Genomic DNA, 11,303 nt, shown 5'->3' with positions numbered 1-11,303 from the left:
TCTCCAAGTTTCCTGGAGAGAAAACAATGCCTCCTCCTTGACTTCCCGAATGTAGTGCTTCAAGTCTTGGGCTGCGATGCAGGGAGATTAGGATTCAGATTCTCACAGGAATCCACTGGGTGACTTTAGGCAAATTACTTTCACAGGGGAAGGCGAAGCTCTGAACAAAGCGTGCCAAGAAAGGTTCGCCTTCAGGTTGCCTTCTGCTGCAAACAAACAATGAAGCCACAGTTGCCCATTGCTGGAGAAGGACCTGCTTCCCAATGTCTTCCAAAAATATTGGCATCGTAGTTTAAGGAGGCTGGCGAAGCCGATAGCAAGGGATTGGGGCAAAGTGTTCTTTCTCATCCATGCGCCCCGTGGGCGTGGAGGGGAGTCTGCCACCCTTGAGAAGTGTCCACAGGAGGACCTCATAGATCATTGAATTTGATCTATTTTACGTTTTTAAAATGCTTTCTGCGGTTTTCGGATATTATCATCCCAATCCACGCACGCTTCAAATACCCGGCTCCTTCTTTTCCAATGGGACTTGCGGAGGAGAACCTCCCTAGAGACTGGACACTTTGACCTTGGATAGCTCCATCCAAACAACGTGTTGGGTTTCATCCCTGAACTGCACAAGTCTCTTGTACACAACGCAACCCTGCTCATGCTGTAGAAATGTCTCTCATGTGGCTCTGAATGCAAGGTAGTTAGGGATAGAACTGCAACCTCCATACATTTACTTGGAAGTAAGTGCACTTGGAGGTTGGGATGGCGCTGCCACCATCTCTCGAAGGAAGAAAAACTCTAAAGAGTTTCTTTACCAGTTCTTGCTTTGCGCTTAGAGGACAGGAAGAGCGTTGCAAGAAAACATACAGATCATATGTTCGGTTGGCTGAGCATTTTGACCGCCATAAACCTTTTCCCCAAGTCTATTGGACCGGGTCGCCCTTGTGGGCTCTCTATGATTCTATTATTCTGTTCCTGTCTCTTTCTTGGCATTGCTTATAAGTAGGGAGAGATTGGTTTCATTTGTGAGCATTTAGAGAAAGCAGAGGAGCCGAGGATTAGTCGGGGTCACTCTTGGGACGTCCAGGACGCACTTCCACGCTGGCGGGAAGACAGTTCCCCATAAATAATTTCCCCTAGATCTATGAAATCCCCTTACGACATTGACCGATCACTCTTCCAATTGTTTCTCACCTGGCCTGCAGCAACTCTCCAAGGCCTGGAGTAGGCAGTGATGGTCTTCCACATTTTAACTGGGGGCTTTTCGCTGCGAATAGCTTGGGATTCAAGGGACACGTCTGTTTACAAAACACGTGCTTTGCCATTGAGCGTGCCTCATCAACACACAAATGCCCATTTTTAGCCACCTCTTGCATTTTTTTTCCTAGCCACGCAAACACTGTGCATTGAGATGCAAAAATTGACAGATTCTGTATTTCAGCACATGCTCCCACAAGCCCCACCTGAAAGTATTTGTGAGTTTTCTAAATCCCTCTGAAATCAATAGGGACTCGATTGAGTGCATCTCCTTTTTTTGTATTTGGCCCCAATCCTATCCATATTTCCTCGGAAGCCAATGGTCTTGAATTCAGAGCACTTTATTTTCAAATAGGAGTGGAAAGTGCCTAACTACAACTTAGAGTAGCCCATTTACCCCCGAATAAAGGGGTGAACAGCTTGGCATTTATTCGCATTTGAACGGGTGAATATTAGTTTCCGTGAATATTTTGGGGCTAAGAATCTAAGGGTCTAATCCTATAGCACTCTTGCTGAGGAAGCCTATGCCCCTATTGAAGTCAATGAGATTGATCTCCAAGTACACACGCACAACAAAGCCTATATCTGTTCCAATGCTATATCAATAAAAGTGAGTCTGCAATCCTTCCTGGGAGTAAATCCCATTGAACTGATGGTGTATCTACACCAGGCATGGGCAAACTTCAGCCCTCCAGGTATTTTGGACTTCAACTCCCACAATTCCTAACAGCTGGGGGTTGAAGTCCAAAAGGCCGAAGTTTGCCCATGCCTGATCTACACTGTGGCGCAGGCGGGAGAGCAAGCCAGCTGCAACCAGCTGCAATGAATCACTCTGACCAGGAGGTCATGAGTTCGAGGCCTGCTCGGAGCCTATGTTTGTCTTGTCTTTGTTCTATGTTAAAAGGCATTGAATGTTTGCCTATATGTGTAATGTGATCCGCTCTAAGTCCCCTTCAGGGTGAGAAGGGCGGAATATAAATGCTGTAAATAAATAAATAAATAAATAGTTTGAGGCTCACGGGAGTTGTAGTCTTACTAGGTCTTTAGCTTTCTCTGCCAAGGAGTCCTGCTGCATGACTAGACTGCAAATCCCACAATTCTTTAGCATTGAGTCATGGCAGTTAAAGTGGTGTCAAACTACAATGAAGAGATGCTTTCTGTGTAGTGTGAATGCACAGGGAGAAGTTGGGAAAAGTAGGAGATGAGCTTGAAAGGAGAAAAGGCAAGCTGGGGTTGCAGAAGAGGGAAACAGACACTTCCAGACACTTGATCTGTCAGCATATGCAAATGATATGTAGATTTATCTTCTATAGCCAGGTACTCTCTCTCCATCTCCACACCAATCTCATAGCTCATTCTCCCTCAAAGGCCTTGTTTAAAGTAGTTTGAGGGTCTAGAATTCCCGGAACCCCCTAGTCAACATGGGTCTTGGGGATCCTGGGTGTTATAGTCCACAGTACGTTTGTCAAGGCCTGACCTTCCCGTTTGAGATCTGAATTGACTGGATCCAGATTTTGCTTTGAGTAGCCTATGGCTAGTTTCTTCAAAGAAGCAGTGGCTTTCTGAAAGCTATAACTTTTGGGAAGGCAGGACCTTTTAGAGATCATAACCTTCTGGAAAACCAGAATCTCCATAACTTTTTGGAGAAAATGGAATTCACAACCATTTGAAAATCATAATTTTTTGTAAAAATATGATCTTCTAGAGAAGAGCCAAAAACCTGTTTGAGTTAAATCTTCTCTTATTTATTTATTTATTTAATTTATATGCCACTCTTCAGTGGTATATATCCACATGTACTTATGCAAGGCAATTTGGTTTCCAGTTGTTAGACTGATAACCTGGTTATTTCTGATCTGTTAGGAACAGAGATTTTGCCAATTCACAAAATATAGCAGTACTTTAGAAATGTTTCTTTCAGTGCCCAAAACATCTACTCTCCCATAAAGAGTAGATGTTTTTCTATATCGTAGTCTCAAGAGACAAAAATAGAGTAGACTTCATTAAAAGTAACATATTTGGTTTACTCGCAACTTTCATACAGGTACATAACTTGTCAATCTAGTTACAGAGAGTTTCTGAAATAGTTTCTCTGTGTAGATAATACAGGGCATCTTTCTGATAATCAAGAGCAACATGAGTTTGCTCTTAACAGTGCGAAGTCTAAATAGTTAGTGTCCTGTGCTCTAATGGAGTCTGAAGTCTAAAAAAATGGAGTCTGATTTCAGAGTAGTCCCAGATCTGATCATGTGATCTTCAGCCACTCCCACAACCTCAAGAAACATAGAGTAAGGGGAAAGCTGCATACCAAAACATACATATACAATACAGTAAGCAAACAGAATCATATACAAAACAAATTACTATTGGAGGCTTGAAGAAGGTTGCTATTTCCAACAATAACAAAGTCCATTAAAAGACTGTCCACATCCATTCCCCCCGCCCCCACTTGGGAAATTATATATATATATATATATATATATATATATATATATATATATATCTCCCATTCCACTAAGGAAAAGACCAAGGATTCTAGTTACCTTCAAGTTCTCCTGCACAAGTTCTCGTTGAAGCTTAGATGAAGGAGAACTTCCTGATGGATTATGTCTATTGTTGATGTTGTTTCAAAATTAGGAACAGAAGTTTCATCTGCAGTCAGGAAAATGTTAGGAGGATTTCAAAGTCACTTATCTTTCTGTATATAATTGCATCCCCTCTCCCATGTACATTAGGATTAAAGGCTATCTATAATATGCTACCGGCATTTATCTCATTAAGTCCACAAAACCCACTGTCTTTTTTTAATGGGAAAATATTTTAGAGAAAAATATGGAATAGGGAAACAATCAGACAAATAATTCCTGCCTAAAAGGTATTTATTTTCCTCGTATTCTAGCTGATATAGTATATGATCTGCCTTTCTCTACTTAACAAATTAAAATATTCTCAGTGATACAAAAAAAAACCCCTCTCCACCTTCCTAGGACTGTAGTGGACAAGATTCTGGATACTATTTGTGCCTCTATATATGAATGGAATGTTTAGATAGGTGGAAGGTGCCATGGATCTAAGGTTTGATTTGCAAGAGGCTTGCAAAGATTTCCCATCTGATCTTGAAAGCTAAGCTAGGGCAGCCCTGATTAATATTTGGAAGAGAGATTGTCATCAAATGTCAGGTGCTGTAGGATATATTTTAAAGGAAGGAATTGGCAAAACCACCTCTGAGTATTGCATGCCTAAGAAAATCCTGTGAAATTAATGGTGTTACCATAAGTTGACAAGCAACTTGGAGGTTTCCATGTACATAAACACAAAGCACAAAACATATCTGGAGAGCACTAGGATCCTACCTCTGAAGTACAGCACTAATACTATGACTTGCCTCAAGAGTACTTCTGGAAAAGAAGAATGCTTGAAGCCACCAGCTGCTTGATTTTGCTACTTAGAAGAAATCCCTGTGCTCAGAAATCTTGAATATATAAATGGCTTTGACATTAGCTTCCTATTGCTGAATCTCAGGATTGTCATAAAAAGGCAAACATGGTTCAAGCACAAAGTCTGGCAACTTGGGATCTAAAATAGTCAAAGTAGTGATCCATGGACTAGTGCTAGTCCCCAGACCATTGACAGCCAATTCCTGGAGAGTTACCTGGAAAGAAAGAAAGAAAGAAAGAAAGAAAGAAAGAAAGAAAGAAAGAAAGAAAGAAAGACAAATATAGAATCTAGTTCTGCCATATTTAAGAAAAAAATACTGGTCCAGTTCTTCAGATAGCCACAAAAACATCATCAACAACTTATCAGGCTGTTTAAGAACATTGTTGAAATAATTTCTGTTCATTCGAGTTTTAGCTTTAGATACGGTCACAAATGACATAGTGTCCTCTGGCTGCCTCAAGGGAGCAATTGGTATATTTCTATAGGATGCAATGCAGCCAAAGTTCATGCTCATTCAGTCTCATGTCATTTGCAATGGGCAGACAAAGCACATGCTGAAAAGGAGACAACTGATAAATAAAGCTTGCATTTTGGTTAGTGAAGTTTGTTTTTTAAGCAAAGCCATATAGAACTTGACTGCAACACTCCTATTTAAATCAATGGACATAATGACATGTTATTACTTATGGAAGGTATATTTATCACTTTTTAACATGTGCCATCAAAGTAGTGTGCTTTGGAGTTTGCTGAAAAATTTGAAGATTGACACATGAAGTTCATGAGATGGCCTGGTCTCATTCTCAGCCTAGTCTACCTTATGGGGTTGAAAAAATAAAGGTAAAGGGAAAAAACAATATATGCTTTCCTGGATGAAAGGCAGGGAAATGCATTAGGAAAAGACAAGATGTTGGGTTTAGTCAATTAAATTAATTGGCAGATGTGTCTGGAGTGACAAGAATGTACTTCTTCACAGAGTGCATAATTAATTTATGAACTTCATCATCACAGAAGGGGTCACAGTGGAACAATGGGTTAAACCTTTGTGAACTGCTGACCTGAAGGTTGCATGTTCAAATCTGTGAGACAGGGTGAACTTCCATCCTTCAGCAATAGCTTGCAGGGACATGAGAGAAGCCTCCAAGTAACACATGCGGACGTCCGCTGGGCAATGTCTCTGTAGATGGCCAATTCTCTCAACAAGAATACATTCAAAGGTCACATATACAAACTGTATATTTCCACAAAATATGGACATTATTTCAGCCCTAGCTCTAAATTGTAGCCAGAGCCATAACTTTCAATACCTTTGAAGCTAGTGCAGATCTGCAAGGCATTCAGCTAGGACCATGGAGAGCTCCTAAGCCCCTATATTTGTAATGGAAGGTGTGAAAAATATGAGATTAGAGGTAGCAATAGTTGTTTGAAGGTTGAGCTGAACCAAAGGCTCAACAATATCGGATGAATGGCATGAGGAATCTATCAGTGGCTACTAGTCTTGATGAATATGTTCTCTTACTAGTACCAGAGACATTACAATTATAGAGTTATAGAATCATAGAGTTGGAAGATACCATGAAGGCCATCTTTCAGGAATATACAATCAAAGCATTCCAGACAGATGGCCATCCAGAGGAGGAGACTCCTTCATGTTCTGAGGCAAAATATTCCACTGTTAAACAGTGTTGAACAGTGGAATATATTTTTCCCAACATTTAGGCTGAATCATGTTTTTGAATCCACTGCTACATTTTTGAACCCACTGCTATATGTCCCAGTCTTTGGGGCAGCAGAAAAAAGCTCTCCAAGTATTTAAAGTGGCTATTATGTCCCTTCTCAACTTTTTCTTCTCCAAGCTAAACATACCCAGCTCCCAAAGCCACTCCTCACAGGGATTCATGATTTCTGAACCTTTTGTCATTTTTATCACCCACCTCTGGGCTCGTCCCAGTTTATCAACATTTTTCTTGAATTGTATTGCTTAGAACTGGACACAGGATTATTCCAGATGATGACTAAACAAAGCAAAATAGAGTGGGACTATGGCTTTCCTCAACACTGACACTATACTTCTATTCATGCATTCTGAGAAAGGCCAGGCTTGGTTGGGATAAAGTTGGTAAGAAAATACTGCTTTGGATTGCAATGCTACTTGCCCATTTGGAGAAACATTTCCGCCTTGCAGCAGCTGCTTGGCAAGGTGCCCAGGGCTTCCTTGCCTTTTCTCTCCCTCCATTTCTTAGCCTTCCAGTCTCCATGGCTGGGGAGGGCAGAGCTCAGAAGCCAGGCAGATTCCTTAACAGGAACTTTGGGTGTATCTACACTGTAGAATTAACACAGTTTGACACCACTGCCAAGGCTCAATACTATGAAATCCTGGTATTTGTAGATTGGTAAGACACCAGGACTCTTTAGCAAAGAAGGCTCATGAAATGACAGTTTCCTTGATTCCATAGGGATGAACCATGGCAGTGAAAGTGATGTCAAACTGCATTTTAGACTACATCAATTCTAGTGATAACAAAAGTGTTTATGACATTTTTGTTCTTTGTGTGACTATCTATCAACCATGGCATCTTCCAATTGAGTTGGATTGCAAATCCTATCATCTCTACCACCATCTCATCATTCTTATTTAGGTGACCGAAATTGTAGTCGAAAACATTTGGAGGGCTCAAATGTTTGGTGATGCTGCTGAGATGTAGATATAGATATATCACAAGGGTACCATGACATGTAGATTGAATGTTACAGGAGGTACTTGTGTGGTTTTTCGTTACTATGCAGAAAATGTTGACGTGCCAAAAATAAAACTTTGAAGAATATCATAGCCATACATTCAAGAAAAAACCATAGTCCAGTCTTCCAAGGTATACATTTTTCTACTGTTCATACTCAAAGGAGATAAAATTTCAGTCAGGAATTGTGCCGCAGAACACAAAAATTCAAACAAATGGAACCATTAACACTATCTCACAGTTACATTTACTTCCATAACAGGCTTCCTGTATAAAGTTATCTGGTAGTTAGCTCTGTCAAACGTAGCGCAGTTTCCATCTGATTAGTAGAGTCAGCTTTTCAACCAAGCTGAGCTTAACAAACATTTTCCCATCATACTGAAATGTAGCCTATATGTTTTAATTACATATCCAGAAAATCTAGAGAAGTCTTCATAGCTGAACTGTGGATTCTATATGAGAAAAAATCCTTCTGAATGATTATTGCCTTCATTTCCCAGTTCCCTGTATCCAATCGAATTGAATCCCCGTAGATTTTCTTGGGCAGGCATGGGCAAACTTGGGCCCTCCAGGTGTTTTGGACTCCAACTCCCACAATTCCTAACAGCCTACTGCCTGTTAGGAATTGTGGGAGTTGAAGTTCAAAACACCTGGAGGGCACAAGTTTGCCTATGCTTGCTCTAGGGGCATCTATCTGCTTGCCAATCTATCACAAGCCATGCTAAAATATGGACGTTTCGTTATTACTTAATTTTCTTTTGGCTAAGTAAGGATGTCTTGCAGTTATCACACTACCTTGACAAATTTCATAATCTGTATCTGAAAAATGGGGGTTGTAGTCTTATAAAGAAAAGACTTCTGAGGAGGTTGTGGGTGGAATTTGAGGGGGGGGGACTGTGAGTTTTAAAGGCTATTTTAATGTATTCATTATATTTTAATGTTTTACCACACTGTATTATTTAATTGTTTTTAACTTTTATATTGCATTTAAACTTGACTAAAGTATGGGATTGTTAGCCACCTTAAGTCCCCATGGGGAGAATCATAGAATCATAGAGTTGGAAGAGACCTTATGGGCCATCCAGTCCAACCCCCTTCCAAGAAGCAGGAAAATCACATTCAAAGCACCCCCAACAGATGGCCATCCAGCCTCTGCTTCAAAGCCTCCAGAGAAGGAGCCTCCACAAAAGGCAAGATATAAAGATAATAATAATAATAATAATAATAATAATAATAATAATAATAATAATAATATAGTACCAAAGGTTTCATATTAGACCAGCATTCTATGACTGACTAACTGTATCTAATATATAGTACATGCAGGCTCATTTCACAATCAGGACATTTGTGTTTGAGATGGCAACAGTTAATAAGGAGAAAGAATACACTGCTATAGAAATTTGATTTTGTTTGAGTCTACAGGGAAGAGTAAATTTCCACCCTTCCTATCCTTTTCCCGAAATTAATTGAGGGCAAACTACTTTTGTACTTTGAACTCCATTTGCACCAACTGAAATAAGCTGTGGGCAAAGGTGGTGATGGTGGGAAACTGGGACATTTTAGAAGAAACTGAAAAAGCGAGGGAACAGAAATTAATCCTGACTGCTTCTGTCAAATTGGAACAGGTGCAGGGTACAGGTATGCTCAATTAATTCAGTAAATCTTAATATTCAGATTCATTCATTTCAGCTTTATTCTCACAGGTAAGTTTTTACATGGCATGCATGAAATACAACTTTCCACAAATTCCTTTCTGTGAGTGGAGGTCTACTGTGTTACACATTGCATTCCTGTATGAAATAAATTGAAACCAGATAACTTTAAAACCTATCTTCTAGCCTGTAGGTTATTTTCTCAGGGAGAGCTATAGGTCGGATTCTGTTTAGGTAAGCTTTTTGTAAAAGTACAAGTTGAGCATCACTTACCCAGAACTCCAAAGTCTGAAATAGTTGTTACACTCCCAAGTGACTGATATAGTGAAACCTTTGTTTGGTGTGTAAATTTTATTTCATGCACAAAATTCTTAAAAATATTGTGTATAAATCAACCTTCAAGCTGTATGCATAATGAAACATAATGAATTTTGTGTTTAGACATAGAATCACAGACTACTAGAGTTGGAAGAGACCACATGGGCTATCTAGTCCAACATATGTCCCTTCTCCAAGATATCTCATTATGTGCATGAGATATCTTTCTAAAATATGGAAAAAAACCCAAATCCAAATCACGTTTGGCCTCAAGCATTTCAGATATAGGAAATGCAACCTGTGTTACATTTCCAAGTTTTTGAAGCAACACCTGCTGAAATCCTATCTTCTTCTTGGTCTTGTTTTTCATGTATTCCCCATTATTAAGACTGAGGAAAGACTTTTTTGTGGGGAAGTCCCTTTGCTTCCTCACCATAACAGCCTTCAGGGATGCAAGAAAGCGAAAGCAGCTGCAAGAGAAGCTAAAACTCTGCAGTCCTTTTGCTCCATGTCAGGGGGATGAAGGGGGAGGATTGGGGTTTGGACTAGGCCTTGTTGCAGGAAGAGAACTGTGTTTAATTTCTTTTAAAATGAAGAAGGAAGATTTATTTTCTCAAGTCGTAAATCTCGTTGCCTTGTTCCTCTGCCCAACGAAGCATGATAAAGTCCTTTTCCATAAAGTATTCAGCATTAAAGCCACAAAGCTCGCCCAATCAGTAGCCATCTGCTTCTCCTGTAACAGAGGCTCCCAAAGCAGGAGGGCGAAAGGAGCCCACAGAGAAAGAACACCACTGTTCAGGCTGCGAGGAACAAATGAGGAAGCTCTGAATAGCAGGAGAGACCCTTTAGTTTTCCTTGTAAATCTGTATCTATAGAGACAGGGGGAGAAAGGAAGCATTATATTGATACAACAATCGTAAAACAAAACCACAAAAAGGGACGAGGCATCGAAAGGGCAACCGGAGCATGCATCAGAGGGCCCCGTGTGAAAGCGGGGACTAACAGATTTATAGAAACCTTTAATTGGTTTTCAATCGCAAGATAAAGAGGTTGGAGCCAAACAGAAGAGAGTGGCAAAATGTTTCACATTCGTCTGCACAGTACGAATGCCATTCATGTGGAAGCCAATGTTTTTCTCTCTTCCCCAAACTCTGTCTGGTTTGGAGAGGGGGCACCTCCTCCCTTTTCCTCCCCTTACATTCTACTTCTTTGAAAATGTACATAGAAGCCAAAGAGATTTTCCTGAGAACTCCAGAAAGGTTTAGAAGAAGAAAAAAAATCTAATAACACTTTCCTCCTAAATCCTTCTTCAGCCAGCCCTCCATATTCATTGGGGTTAGGTGCACAGACCCCGCATGAAAGTGAAAACCTTGTGGTTGCCTTCAAAGAGCCTCTGAATCCATGGATGGAAAATGAGTGGATATAGAAGGCCAACTATAATTTTTGTTACATAGTGTTTCATGCCCCTGATGGTACAGTGCGTTAAAGCACTCAGCTGCTGAACTTGCTGACCAAAAGGCCCCAGGTTCAAATCCCGGGAGTGGAGTGAGCTCCCGCTGTTGCTCCAGCTTCTGTCAACCTAGCAGTTCAAAAACATGCCAATGTGAGTAGATCAATAGGTACCACTCCAGCAGGAAGGTAATGGCACTCCATGCAGTCATGCCGGCCACATGACCTTGGAGGTGTCTACTGACAACGCCGGCTCTTCGGCTTAGAAATGGAGATGAGCACCAACCCCCAGAGTCGGTCATGACTGAACTTAATGTCAGGGGAAAACCTTTACCCTTACCTACTACCCAATTTTAGTTCCTATGTGTTATTGAACATTTCCCATCACTTTTGATTATCCACTATGAAGACTGGAGATAATAGGAATTGCAACTCAACAACACTTGTGGCTCTGAGGTTG

The sequence above is a fragment of the Anolis carolinensis genome, chromosome 5 (assembly GCF_035594765.1).
Source record: "Anolis carolinensis isolate JA03-04 chromosome 5, rAnoCar3.1.pri, whole genome shotgun sequence".
In the NCBI taxonomy this organism is placed as follows: Eukaryota; Metazoa; Chordata; class Lepidosauria; order Squamata; family Dactyloidae; genus Anolis; species Anolis carolinensis.
The sequence above is the reverse complement of the archived record's forward strand: the minus strand, read 5'-3'. Positions refer to the sequence as shown.